This window comes from Oncorhynchus mykiss, chromosome 30, assembly GCF_013265735.2.
Source record: "Oncorhynchus mykiss isolate Arlee chromosome 30, USDA_OmykA_1.1, whole genome shotgun sequence".
NCBI lineage: Eukaryota > Metazoa > Chordata > Actinopteri > Salmoniformes > Salmonidae > Oncorhynchus > Oncorhynchus mykiss.
The window spans coordinates 32,153,066-32,165,409 of NC_050570.1; the positions used below are offsets into that span (position 1 = coordinate 32,153,066).

Genomic DNA, 12,344 nt, shown 5'->3' on the forward strand with positions numbered 1-12,344 from the left:
TGCGCCCAGCCCGCCACAGGAGTCGCTAGTGTGCGATGAGACAAGGATATCCCTACCGGCCAAACCCTCCCTAACCCGGACGACGCTAGGCCAATTGTGTGTCGCCCCATGGACCTCCCGGTCACGGCCAGCTGTGACAGAGCCTGGGCTCGAACCCAGAGTTTCTGGTGGAACAGCCACAGGTGGCCTTAGACCACTGCACCACCCGGGAGGCCCATAAAACATATTTATTGGGTACAAACAACCTTGTGTAGAGTAGGGATTTGTTGTTGTTGATTGAATAATGGTCATAAATGGGACTCACTAATGCCTGGATATTAGGATAGATATGGATATTAGCCACTGGTACTGGTGAGTGAAATTATGTCAGTAGGCACTTATGTCAAGGTTGCTGAGGTGGTAAGTATTTACTATAGTCCAGCTGGCAAGACAGGTGTCTGGTTTTAACCTGCACAATGTTTGACCTGACATAGACACTGATAGCATTGTAATTACTACATTATGATCCGTTTTTATCAATCAAATGATAAATGAATAACAATACCATACTCGTTTGAAATTCTTCAATTGGCTCTCCTATTCTTAATAATGTGTTTTTTTTCTCTCCTCCAAAACATTCACTGCACATTAAGATGGTATGGTTAAAACGCATGCATTTGATTAGATGGGGAGCTGCTGTTGTAGTGATATATACCTGTCACCAGCAGAGGGCCAATGAGGAGAGCAGAGTATATCCAGGTAAACCTACAGTCCCAGATCATTATTTCAATGAATAATTAATTTATTGGATGCTCAAAGCATTTACATAGTAAGGGGGAACTTACCTCATACACTACCAATGTGAAATGCACCCCCAGTTTCTGCTTTGGTTTCCGTTTAGAATCAGACACCGGTGACCTTTCTGTGAGGGGTGTTGCACGTGCAGGCACAGCAGATCAATGTCCCACCTCTGCTTCCAGTCATGGCGTCTTACACTCAGCTTGCAGTGCCCCTTGTGGCGGGAGGTCAGGACTACAGTTACCACAACACAGACACTGCCTATGCTCAGCTTCAGCATCAGCGTCCTTCAGCCACGTTAGGTGAGACAATGGATGAGGGTCCTGGTTTTGATTGAGCAAACATACTCATGATTCACACCTGTTTCTGGTGATTTAATATTAAACATGCTCATTTATGTTCACTCCTTTTTACATAATTTGTGTATCATCTTACATGTTTCTGTCGTTAACTGTGATATGAGGACTTCATGCTTTGATTTCATTGTATTCTTCTAGAGGCTGATCATTCTTCTGGCCCAGGCATGGTGAGTCCTTGGGAGTTTTATTGACTACCGAACATACATTACATGCGATACACAAACATACCTCCCATTGGCACATGCAAATTAGCGTTGAATTTAATTTAATCTCTGTGAAGATTTCTAGTTATTTACTGAGCACCTGCTGTTTGTGTTAGTGGTGCTATATTTTATGTGTATACTCATAGTAAAGTTACGTTTATTGTCAAGGTGTACAACATTTGCAGCTAAGAGCTGAATTGCATCTAAATAAACAAATAATCAAATCAATCATGTGAAAACATTCATCGTCCCATATGAATGTTGGGAAGATGCCGGTGGCAGGGTATGGTCAACAGTATGATCAGAAGTATGGTTATGGAGGTCAGAAGGCATGCCAGCAGGGAGGGCACCAGGCCACCATCACGCAGGAGGGAAAGGCCACAGAGACAGACAAAATCCAAATAAAACAGTTGGGTAGAGCCTGAAGCCTGTTGTCATGTCACAGCATCAAATAAGAACCAGAGATTTGTTTTAATGATCCTCTCTCTCTGTCTGTCTCTGTGTGTGTGTGTGTGTGTGTGTGTGTGTGTGTGTGTGTGTGTGTGTGTGTGTGTGTGTGTGTGTGTGTGTGTGTGTGTGTGTGTGTGTGTGTGTGTGTGTGTGTGTGTGTGTGTGTGTGTATGTGTGTGTGTTTCTGATCAGAGCAACAAGTCAGGGTGGTTTAGCAGCTGGTTCAAACCCGAGCCCAAAGAGCAGCAAAGTGAGACGTCTCACTATGCGGACTCAGCTGACCTGGTTCCCACTACGTTAAGGGTCAAGCATACCTACTTTTAACTCTTACCCAGCCATTCGACAGAGGACATAACAGCATGCGCTGCAGCACAGATGTCAAGTCAGTGATCTCAAGTTTAGGTTTTGTAGTGTACCGTCCAACAAATCATGTCGATGGATATAACAACATTTTGTTATCTTATAAACTTAGTGAAATATAAAAACTTTAATGAAAATGATTCTTAAAGTGAACCACGAAGGCCACCAGTTTTGGATGTTATTATTAGGATATTCAGAGTATTTGACCTTGTACTTCTCATAAGACCCAGCGGAGGTATTGACAATCTTTAGTTTGAATGTAGACCCATTGAACCTTTTTAACAGATGTCAACAACTAGCTCTAAGTAGGGCATGGTATTTGCTGTTGGTCAACCAACTCTTCCCAATTATTTGTCAATGTTAGTATCACCTTCTGTTATTGGCAGAAAGCTTACATTCTTGTTAATCTAACTGCACTGTCCAATTTACAGTAGATATTACAGTGAAGGAATACCAGGCTATATTGTTTGAGGAGAGTGCACAGTTATGAACTTTATTAATAAACCAATTAGGCACATTTGAGCAGTCTTGATACAACATTTTTAACAGAATTTCAATGGTTCATTGGATCAGTCTAAAACTTTGCACAGACACTGATGCCATCTGGTGGCCAAAATCAACATTTCACCTGGGCTGGAATAATGCATTATGGCCTTTCTCTTGCATTTCAAAGATGATAGTACAAAAAATATCTATAATTTTTCTTTTTTTCTTTGTATTATCTTTTACCAGATCTAATGTGTTATATTCTCCTACATTAATTTCACATTCCACAAACTTCAAAGTGTTTCCTTTCAAATTATATCAATAATATGCATGTCCTTCTTTCCAGTCCTGAGCTACAGGCAGTCGGGTTTGTCATTTTAGGCGAAAATTATGGGTAATTTCACAAGGTCACTGGAATTTTCAGTAATTTGGTAATTAACAGGTCATCTATGGTAACTTTAGTACTTTATACTTAAATAACTTTTTTTTAAATGTATTCATATAAAATATTAATGAATGTTTCTTAATTGTTATCTATGTCCATATTGTCCACAAGTTTCTAGTAGATATACTACATGATTCAAGACAAAATAGCCTAATTTATGAAAAAAATATTTTCAATTAACTGCAACTTTTCCAGTTTGTTGCCAAAACATTTACAACAAGCACATATTGACAGAGCAAGATAAATAAAAGCGTGTAAAAAATATAAAATATATTTCTTGCTGAAAACCATATTTAACGGCAATGTTATTCACTAAGTTGAAGGGCTGTATTTAGATTGTTTTACATCTTTGTTATTCCATTTTTATATTAAATAGTCTTCATTTATGATTTTATATATATTTTACATGTTATAAATTACATTAAATCCTTGAAAGTTTCCAAAATTCCAGAAGTTTACTGGTAAAGTTAGACAGTTACCAGTAAAATTCCCTCTTTGAAAATCCTAGCGTTACGAAATTGCACAAGACCCAGTGACCCACTACTGCACAATGACGTAACCGACGAATACATACCGAGGGGCACTGAGCATACTGAGAAGGCATCACTCGGAAAGTCAACCAGGCGACACAGATTTTTTTTTAACAACACTAGGATGTGTTACGTTTGCTTATGTCTCAGAACCTCCTGTTAAAGGGGCATACATATACTGATATGATTAGGATTGTTCATAGCTTCCTTTCGAGAGTCTACCGTCTATGACACAAGGAAAGCTACTCCTGTCTCTGATTATGTTATCATGTATTTAGTGTGTTTCTGAAAAGCTTTACTTTGACAGAAATTGGTAGGCTATACTTTTGATAAAAGTATGTTAAACGTACAACAATTCATCAGCTAGTCAGTCTCAAACATATTGAAATACTGGTATCATTGAATATAGAAAAACAATAAAATAATTTTAATTAAAGGTCATGAACAGTCAAAATCATGTTTTTAATAATTGGATGATATTTGAGGGAAACCAGATCAAAGTATGATGACCAAAGAATGAACAATGTCTGTTGCTTCTACATTGATAAAGTTTTATCATAAAGTTACTGATTTATTATTAAGGGGACAAGTTGACATCGCCCTCATTCTAATTTTAATACACCAATGGTAACATGATATTTTCTACACCTAATTTAAATAAGTACCACCTTGTAGCCAACATCAGAGAAAGCCTGTTTGCAAAGGGACTTGGTTTATATAGCTAGATAGCAACTCTACTGGTGCCAGAATTTGACTGTAGGGTGTCAGCAAGTATAATAAAAAAGTTTACCATATTCATCTATGGCAAAGATATGTGTGTCTGGTGTTAGCAAGTTACTGGCTAGCTATGTCTTTAGATAGCACGGAACAGAAGGTGGGGAAGGATCATTCAAACTCTGACACAGTTGTCATGTCAACACATCACTCAGTGCTGCAATAAACTGCATCACAAGTGACAGGCAAAATGGTAGATGGATACAATAAATTGATACAGTTGGAGTCAAAATATAGTTTTGGAAAGTCGGTTAGGACATCTACTTTGTGCATGACACAATTCATTTTTCCAACAATTGTTTACAGACAGATTATTTCACTTATAATTCACTGTATCACAAATCCAGTGGGTCAGAAGTTGACTGTGCCTTTACACAGCTTGGAAAATTCCATAAAATGATGTCATGGCTTTAGAAGCTTCTGATTGGGTAATTGACATAATTTGAGTCAATTGGAGGTGTACCTGTGGATGTATTTCAAGGCCTACCTTCAAACTCAGTGACTCTTTGCTTGACATCATGTGAAAATCAAAAGAAATCAGCCAAGACCTCAGAAAAAGATTGTAGACCTCCACAAGTCTGGTTCATCCTTGGGACCAATTTCCAAACACCTGAAGGTACCACGTTCATCTGTACAAACAACAGTATGCATGTATAAACACCATGGGACCGCGCAGCCGTCATACCGCTCAGGAAGGAGACGCGTTCTGTCTCCTAGAGATGAATGTACTTTGGTGCAAAAAGTGCAAATCAATCCCAGAATAACAGCAAAGGACCGTGTGAAGATTCTGGAGGAAAAGGTACAAAAGTATCTATATCCACAGTAAAGCGAGTCCTATATCGACATAACCTGAAAGGCTGCTCAGCAAGGAAGAAGCCACTGCTCCAAAACCGCTATTAAAAAAACAGACTACGGTTTGCGACTGCTCATGGGGACAAAGATGGTACTTTTTGGAGAAATGTCCTCTGGTCTGATGAAACAAAACTTGAACTGTTTGGCCATAGTCCATTTGGAAGATGCAAGCTTTAACTTCCTGGCTGATGTCTTGAGATGTTGCTTCAATATATCCACATAATTTTCCTTCCTCATGAAGAAATGTTATTATCGTTATATTTGTAGTTGTGGGGATGCTTTTCTGCAGGAGGGACAGGTGCACTTCACAAAATAGATGGCTTCATGAGGAAGGAAAAGTATGTGGATATATTGAAGCAACATCTCAAGACATCAGCCAGGAAGTTAAAGCTTGCGTCTTCTAAATTGACAATGACCCCAACCATACTTCGAAAGCTGTAGCAAAATGGCTTAAGGACAACAAAGTCAAGGTATTGGAGCGGCCATCACAAAGCCCTGACTTCAATCCTATAGAGGTGGGCAGAACTGAAAGTGTGCGAGCAAGGATGCATACAAACCTGACTCAGTTACACCAGCTCTGTCATGAGTTCATGAGGAATGGGCCAAATTTCACCCAACTTATTGTGGGAAGCATGAGGAAGGCTACCCGAAAGGTTTGACCAAAGATAAACAATTTAAAGGCAATGCTACCAAATACTAATTATGTAAACTTACAACTTCAATTGAATTGTTGATTTCATTTCAATGTTGTTTGAGGTGCTTTGTGCATCACCACATTTGCTTGAGATGATTTTACTGCTCACTGCATCCAAGTTGCTTGACATAGGCATTTCAAAGAGTTTTCAGTAAAGCCAAGCTCATTAATATCAGCTCCCCACCCACTCAGCCTCTCTTTTCAAACTTCCTGGTAGTTAGATATATATATTACACATTTTTAACCAGTTTTTTGGGTAGGCACAAAACTACAGTGTTCCTTCATATTTCCATTGATTATTTTAAACCGGTACTGGTTACATTCAGACGAGTCCTGTGATACTTGTAGGGGTCATAGAACAAAACGAGGAACACCATAGTGTTTGTGAGAATATCCCCTTTCCACAGTAGGGTCACATTAGTTTGGACGCTACAGATGTTTTCATGAGAAGACCGATTTTCTGGATGTCTCATTGTCTGACAAACAACGGTCTAGCTCTGCCACCTTCCACATCTGTGGTGAAAGTACAACATCTGAGGATGCAGTGGATTGAGACGCATCCAATGCAACAAAAAAACGGTATCTAACTTGAACTGAAGGATGTTGATGGGGATTTTTTTTATTATGTTACTTAGAGTGATGCGCCAATGCGTCAATCGACTCCAGGGGGTCAATATCAGTTGCTTTATTTCATTTGATATCGAGATTATATCGTTTTTTTTAATATATTGCAACTGTGTGAATGTAGACTTTTCTGTTCACTTCCACCACTCCAGTCCAGACAACTGCTTGCTGGTTGTCTATTGAGCCAGGTGTGAATGTTGTGGCAGCCAAATCCTACCCAACTGTTGCCAAGTTGACAGCCTGTGAGAATGTCTGTGAGAGGGTGTTTGTTGCACATGCAGGAATAGTCTTGTTTGGAACTCTTTCTTATTGGTCTATTAACTAATTTACCATCTGGTAAATTAATTAATAGGCTGACCAAAACCGGTAGAAATTTCAGGCACTAAAAGGGCGTTATCATTTCACAATGTCACAATATTATTCCAACCTCATATTGTGGTAATGTATATAAAACACAGGAAAATCACGTTTTTGATTGAACTGGGCCTTAATAGGAAGACTAAACCGATATCACGAGATGCCTTGCTCAAATCGATATCAAACAATATCGATATCATATTAAATTATCGATATTGCTGTTAACCAATACTTCTAAGTGTTATTCAATCATGTTATTATATATATTTATGATAGACAATTATTTGCCACTGTGTTTTACAGAAATAAGGTTAAGGCCCAGTGAAATTGAATCTTATGAAAATTGTAATTTACATTGGACAAGCCCGCCCATAATTGAAATGCCACATGGTGCACTTTAAGCATGGGTGAAGCATTTCTCAGCACGCCTGGTGACATATCCTTTTACCATTAGTCAACTCTCCTGTCTCTCTGGCTCTAGGACTGGGAATAGTGACCCAGTTTCCAGCCAATGTGTCCCCCACCTGTTACACTGTCCCAAATGCACACACTTCCCTATATTTCACTTACTTTAGTAGTGCACTATATAGAGAATAGGGTGCAATTTGGGACAGAGCTTGCTTGACACATACCAACTCAGTGGCCTTGTGGTTAGTGTCCACCCTGAGATTGGAAGGTTTAGAGTTTGATCACCTGCCACGTCATACCAAAGACTGAAAAAACAGGTATTGTTTCATCTCTGGCAGTAAGGCCTTGCGATAGACTAGCGTCCTGTCCAGGGGGTAAACATCAAGCTGCCTCATGCTACAGAGACAGGAGATAGGCACCTGCTCCTATGAGTTGTTCTGGCCCACATAAACCAAGGCTACTGAGGCTGCCAGTGTAATGGGTGGGCGGGGGGGGGGGGGGGGGGGGGGGGGGGGGGCAAGGACATGTTGGCTGGACACTGGGACACCATTCTGAGCCCCAAAGTAGGAGAGGCCGCTGCTAGTAAGATTCCTGGTCAAGTCAACAGTGAAAACTCTCATTCATGATTTTGTTTCACAACACCTTAAAGAAGGCGTGGCAAAACATGTTTTTTTTAGATAGATTGATATACTGTAGAGTGGCTTATATGTGCTGGGTAGATTTTGTAGGAGATAGTGTTCCAAATATTCACACAATATTTCTTGACCCACAGACACAAACATCAAAAGTGCCACCCTGGGCAAGAGTGCAAGGACGTCAGGTGTCAATGTTTTTTCTTCTTTCTTCTCTTATTAACACACTAGGACGTGATTAGAGCCTATTCCCCAGGTCGTTGCTGTAAAAGAGACATTTTTCTCAGTCAACTTACCTAGTTGAATAGTGGTAAAAATAAAAAAAATATTAAAAAGAAAAGCCTCATTTATACCTGGTGCTAACATGAATCCTTTGTCCTGATTTTGTCCACATTATGATTGTGCCCACATTTTCAGATATGCACCTACACATTAAAAGGTGTCTCTTATTTGTCCACTGTGTCAGCATTGTGACCAGATTTTCTGGTCCCTCCCTGTATGCTCAATTTTTTGACGGATATTCTTTCAAAATAACATTTATTTATTTTAAGACACCAGTGCTGCCTCCTCAGAGGAGGAGGGGAGGACCATACTACTCAGTGAATTTCGGGAAAGAATGTAAATAGTGACACATGAAAAAGTTATCCTTTTTAGATAAAACTACACAAAATATATCCACTTTACCAAATAACTGATTAAAACACACTGTTTTGAAACGAAAGTCTACAGTAGCCTCAACAGCACCCTCTGGGGTAGCATCATGGTGTAGCCGGAGGACATCCTCCTTTGGGTACATTGACTTCAATACAAAACCTAGGAGGCTCATGGTTCTCACCCCTTCCATAGACTTGCACAGTAATTATGACAACTTGTAGAGGACAGAGCTCTTTCACCAACTGACATGTTGTCCATCCAATCATCAAAGGATCAGATAATTAATCTGGCACTGAAAGTATACACTACAGCTAGCTAGTACTGCAGTGCATAAAGTGTGGTGAATAGTTGACTCAAAGTGAGAGAAAGACTATTGTTGAACAGTTTTGAACAAATTAATTTCTTCAAAAATTAAGGAGAAGCAACAGAGAGAAAGATACATTTGGTCTTTTTTTCTTAGTTTACCTTTCACTCAACAATCTGACTCAACAGAGAGGAATGTTATTCATGTTAACTAGCTGGCTACGGCTATCCAACACTGCAACTCTTCCAAGTCAAGGTAAGCTTTTATTAATTTATTGCTACCAGGGCCCGCCGGTGTAACTGCTAAATTGCTTGCTGTACACTGTACTGCATGATTGTACACATGGATTGGATTGTGGGTTTATGGTGCTTTCAAGACCACTGGTAACTCAGAAAAGATCGAGGTGAAATCAGGACGTCAGTGATCTTCAGGTCGGAAAGTGAGAGCTCTAGAAAGATGCCAGAGTTTCCAGCTTGGAATTCCGAGTTGGATGACCGTTCAAAACTGTTTTTTTCCCAGTCGGAGATAGTTCCCAGTTATCTTGAACACACTGAAGTTAGAAGCCAGAGATTTCTGAGTTACCAGTTGTTTTGAACGCGGCAAGTCTAACACATTAGTTCTAGTTTGTTGACTGTGATGTTAGCTAATATGGTGATAACGATGTAGACGGAGTAGCAGTCAGTGGTTAAGGTATGATGAAGGTCTGGCTTGGAGAGGTTTTTACGCCTGGTCACAGACAGCTGTTGTGTTGTGCATAGAAGTTCACAAGTGAAGGGAAAAGGTGAGAGGAGGAGAGCGTGTAGATGCGAGAAGGAATAATACAATGAGTAAAGTGATGATGCTGTATGTGGCTGCTATGAAAGTGAACTGTGTGCGGGTGATCAAGCCGTGTATTCATTCCGCCGATTCTCTTGCAAAATATTTTTTTTTTTTTTTACGGAAGCAAACAGAATGAAACAGGGATGGACTGACCTGAATTTGTCCAATAGAAACTAATTTAAGTTTTGGTTTTGCAACTGTTTGGACTAATGATTACACCCCAGATCAGCTAGATAGAGGCAAGAGTGTGCAAGGCCGTATTGAATGTGTCACTGTCTGCAACCTTGATTACTCCAGTTTGGTTCTCGACATGTGCACCTACGTTATAAACTTTCATTTGTAGGCTAGGTTGCAGCAACATCGTGATGGGTATAGGTCATAATTCAAGTATTATGTAGTAGCCTAAACCTATTGATGTTACATTGAACTGGGTGAATGGAATACGAATACAAACCTTTGAATATGCTGTAATAGAAATAAGGCAATGCTCATGAAAAAAAATCTTAAACGGCACTGACCACCACTGTAAAACACATATTGATGTCATTAATCAATGGTGCTGCCTGTCAATGATTTTAGAAGGCGGGATAATGATGATTTAAATGTTTCCACTGTCCAGATCTGTCAACCACCGGATTAGGTAAGGAAGATCGGATCACAATCAGATCACAATGTGTCTTTTGATCATCTACACCTGTCTACAAATGTGGTTACAATCAGAATGTGGACATAATAGACGAATGGTGCATAAATGGGGCTTTTGTAGTATCACATGAACTCCCAATGAACTAACCTGTAGCCTGCCTGTCGCACAATTACTCTGAATGACTCTGCTCTAGTTTTCATTCAACTCAATCTCATGATTATGTGTAGAAATAATGAGTGAGTCTCTTACCTTACTAAAGGACTTGATGGTACTGATTGTATTCAGATGGTATCAAAACTTTATAATTGAGTAAATTGTGGATTGTAGTAAGACATAAGATGAAGAGAACATGTTAACTACAGATGTATTGGGGGACCAATGTTCACAACAGATACCATGGTCTAAGTAAGTCAAACTACTGGCATAGTATTCCACTATGAAAGTCCCTGCTGAGACCTCAAAGCCCTATCAGTATTGTAAACTGCTTTAAAAGTGGTCCATCTCAATCAATCTTGCTGGTCTAGGTTTTCAGAAAAGGTATGAGGCTCTCTGCATCTATGCCCCATATATATATATATATATATATACTGTATCATTCTGTTGGTGGCAAGAATTGTATATAATAATAATGTTATTCTGATGTTATTCTCCCCTTTGCAATTTAGGTGTCCAAACTGTCCATCAAAAGAACACCAAAACACACAGGTAAAAGTTTTTTTTAAATATTTTTTATTTTATTTTTTATAACAAACACAAATTCAATAAATAATGTTCAATACTGTACTTTCAAAGATTCAAATATACCATATGATTAGCTATTCTCAGAACTGCACCCCAGGATCTCCACTTCATACATTATGTGTGCATCCCAAATGGCGCCCTATTCCCTATATAGTGCATTACTTTTGACCAGGAACCCTAGGGCTGTGGTCAAACGTAGTAAGCTGTATAAGGAATAGGGTGCCATTTGGGGTGTACACAGATAGTTTTCTACAGCAGGACAATAATCCTGCAGTAACAGGAAATGTGAATTAGAATTAAGACACTTTTGTAGGGGTTGATAAATCTTTGGTTATGGACATTTTCTAAGTGGAAATTACAAACTTCAGAAGCCTTTTTAAACCTCAAATACTCTACAAGTTTTACATTTCCTGCACTGCAACAGGGTGATCAAATTAACTTTCTACATCTGTAGGTGTGCGTCTCAGAGGCGCTCTTGTGTATAGTCACTCCCCAACAGATTACCCTTCGCGTACCTACACTTAAAAATAAAGGCATAAATTTGAACCAAATAAGGTTCTTGATAGCGATGCCATAGGGGAATGATTTTAGAGTCTCTGAAGATCCATAAAGGAGATGGTTCCTTGAAGAACCATACAAAATTCCAGAAATGTTTCGGCCCTGCTGTAGGGTTTTAAGCCTTATTTGCATAATTCCCAGGGGGCCTTCTGAGTCAATTGTAGAGTTACCAGTACCACCCATGACTTTGTTTGCTAGTGACAGAGACATGGTTGTAGCATTCATTTGTTTTCAATCCTGTAGCCTTCACCAAGTAAATTTGTAAGTGAACATGTAGTCATTAAAGTTATATTCTTTAAGATAATATGTATTTCAGTGGCCTAAAGCTCATAGTTTACAGGCTACACCAAGTCACATTATACTGGCTTGCAAAGTGATGTGTAATTGCTATTGGAATCCAGCCAGATTGGGCATATCCAACATTTGGCATTTGTATCCACCCGCAGCCTGCATTATGAATGACTGCTAGGTAAGACTATGATTTGAGACTACCTTAAACATCTAAACTGCAACAACCATTTCAGTAACAGGTACAATAAGTCCATGTAACAGATTGGAATAGTTTTGAAATATGTATGTTATTTACACTCCACAAATTTCTTGTTAACAAAAAATGTTGGCAAGTCGGTAATTTTTCCAACAATTGTTAACAGACACATTATTTCACTTAT

The 12,344-nt window shown here is 39.2% G+C and overlaps 1 long non-coding RNA gene across 1 annotated transcript; it reads left to right on the top strand.

Annotated features, from left to right (window-relative positions):
* Window positions 1-48: 48 nt before the first annotated feature.
* LOC118945809 lies at window positions 49-1,306 on the top strand. The gene is made up of 3 exons (XR_005040956.1): window positions 49-738; window positions 881-1,079; window positions 1,275-1,306. It is a non-coding gene; the product is annotated as an uncharacterized LOC118945809 (long non-coding RNA).
* Window positions 1,307-12,344: the final 11,038 nt, after the last annotated feature.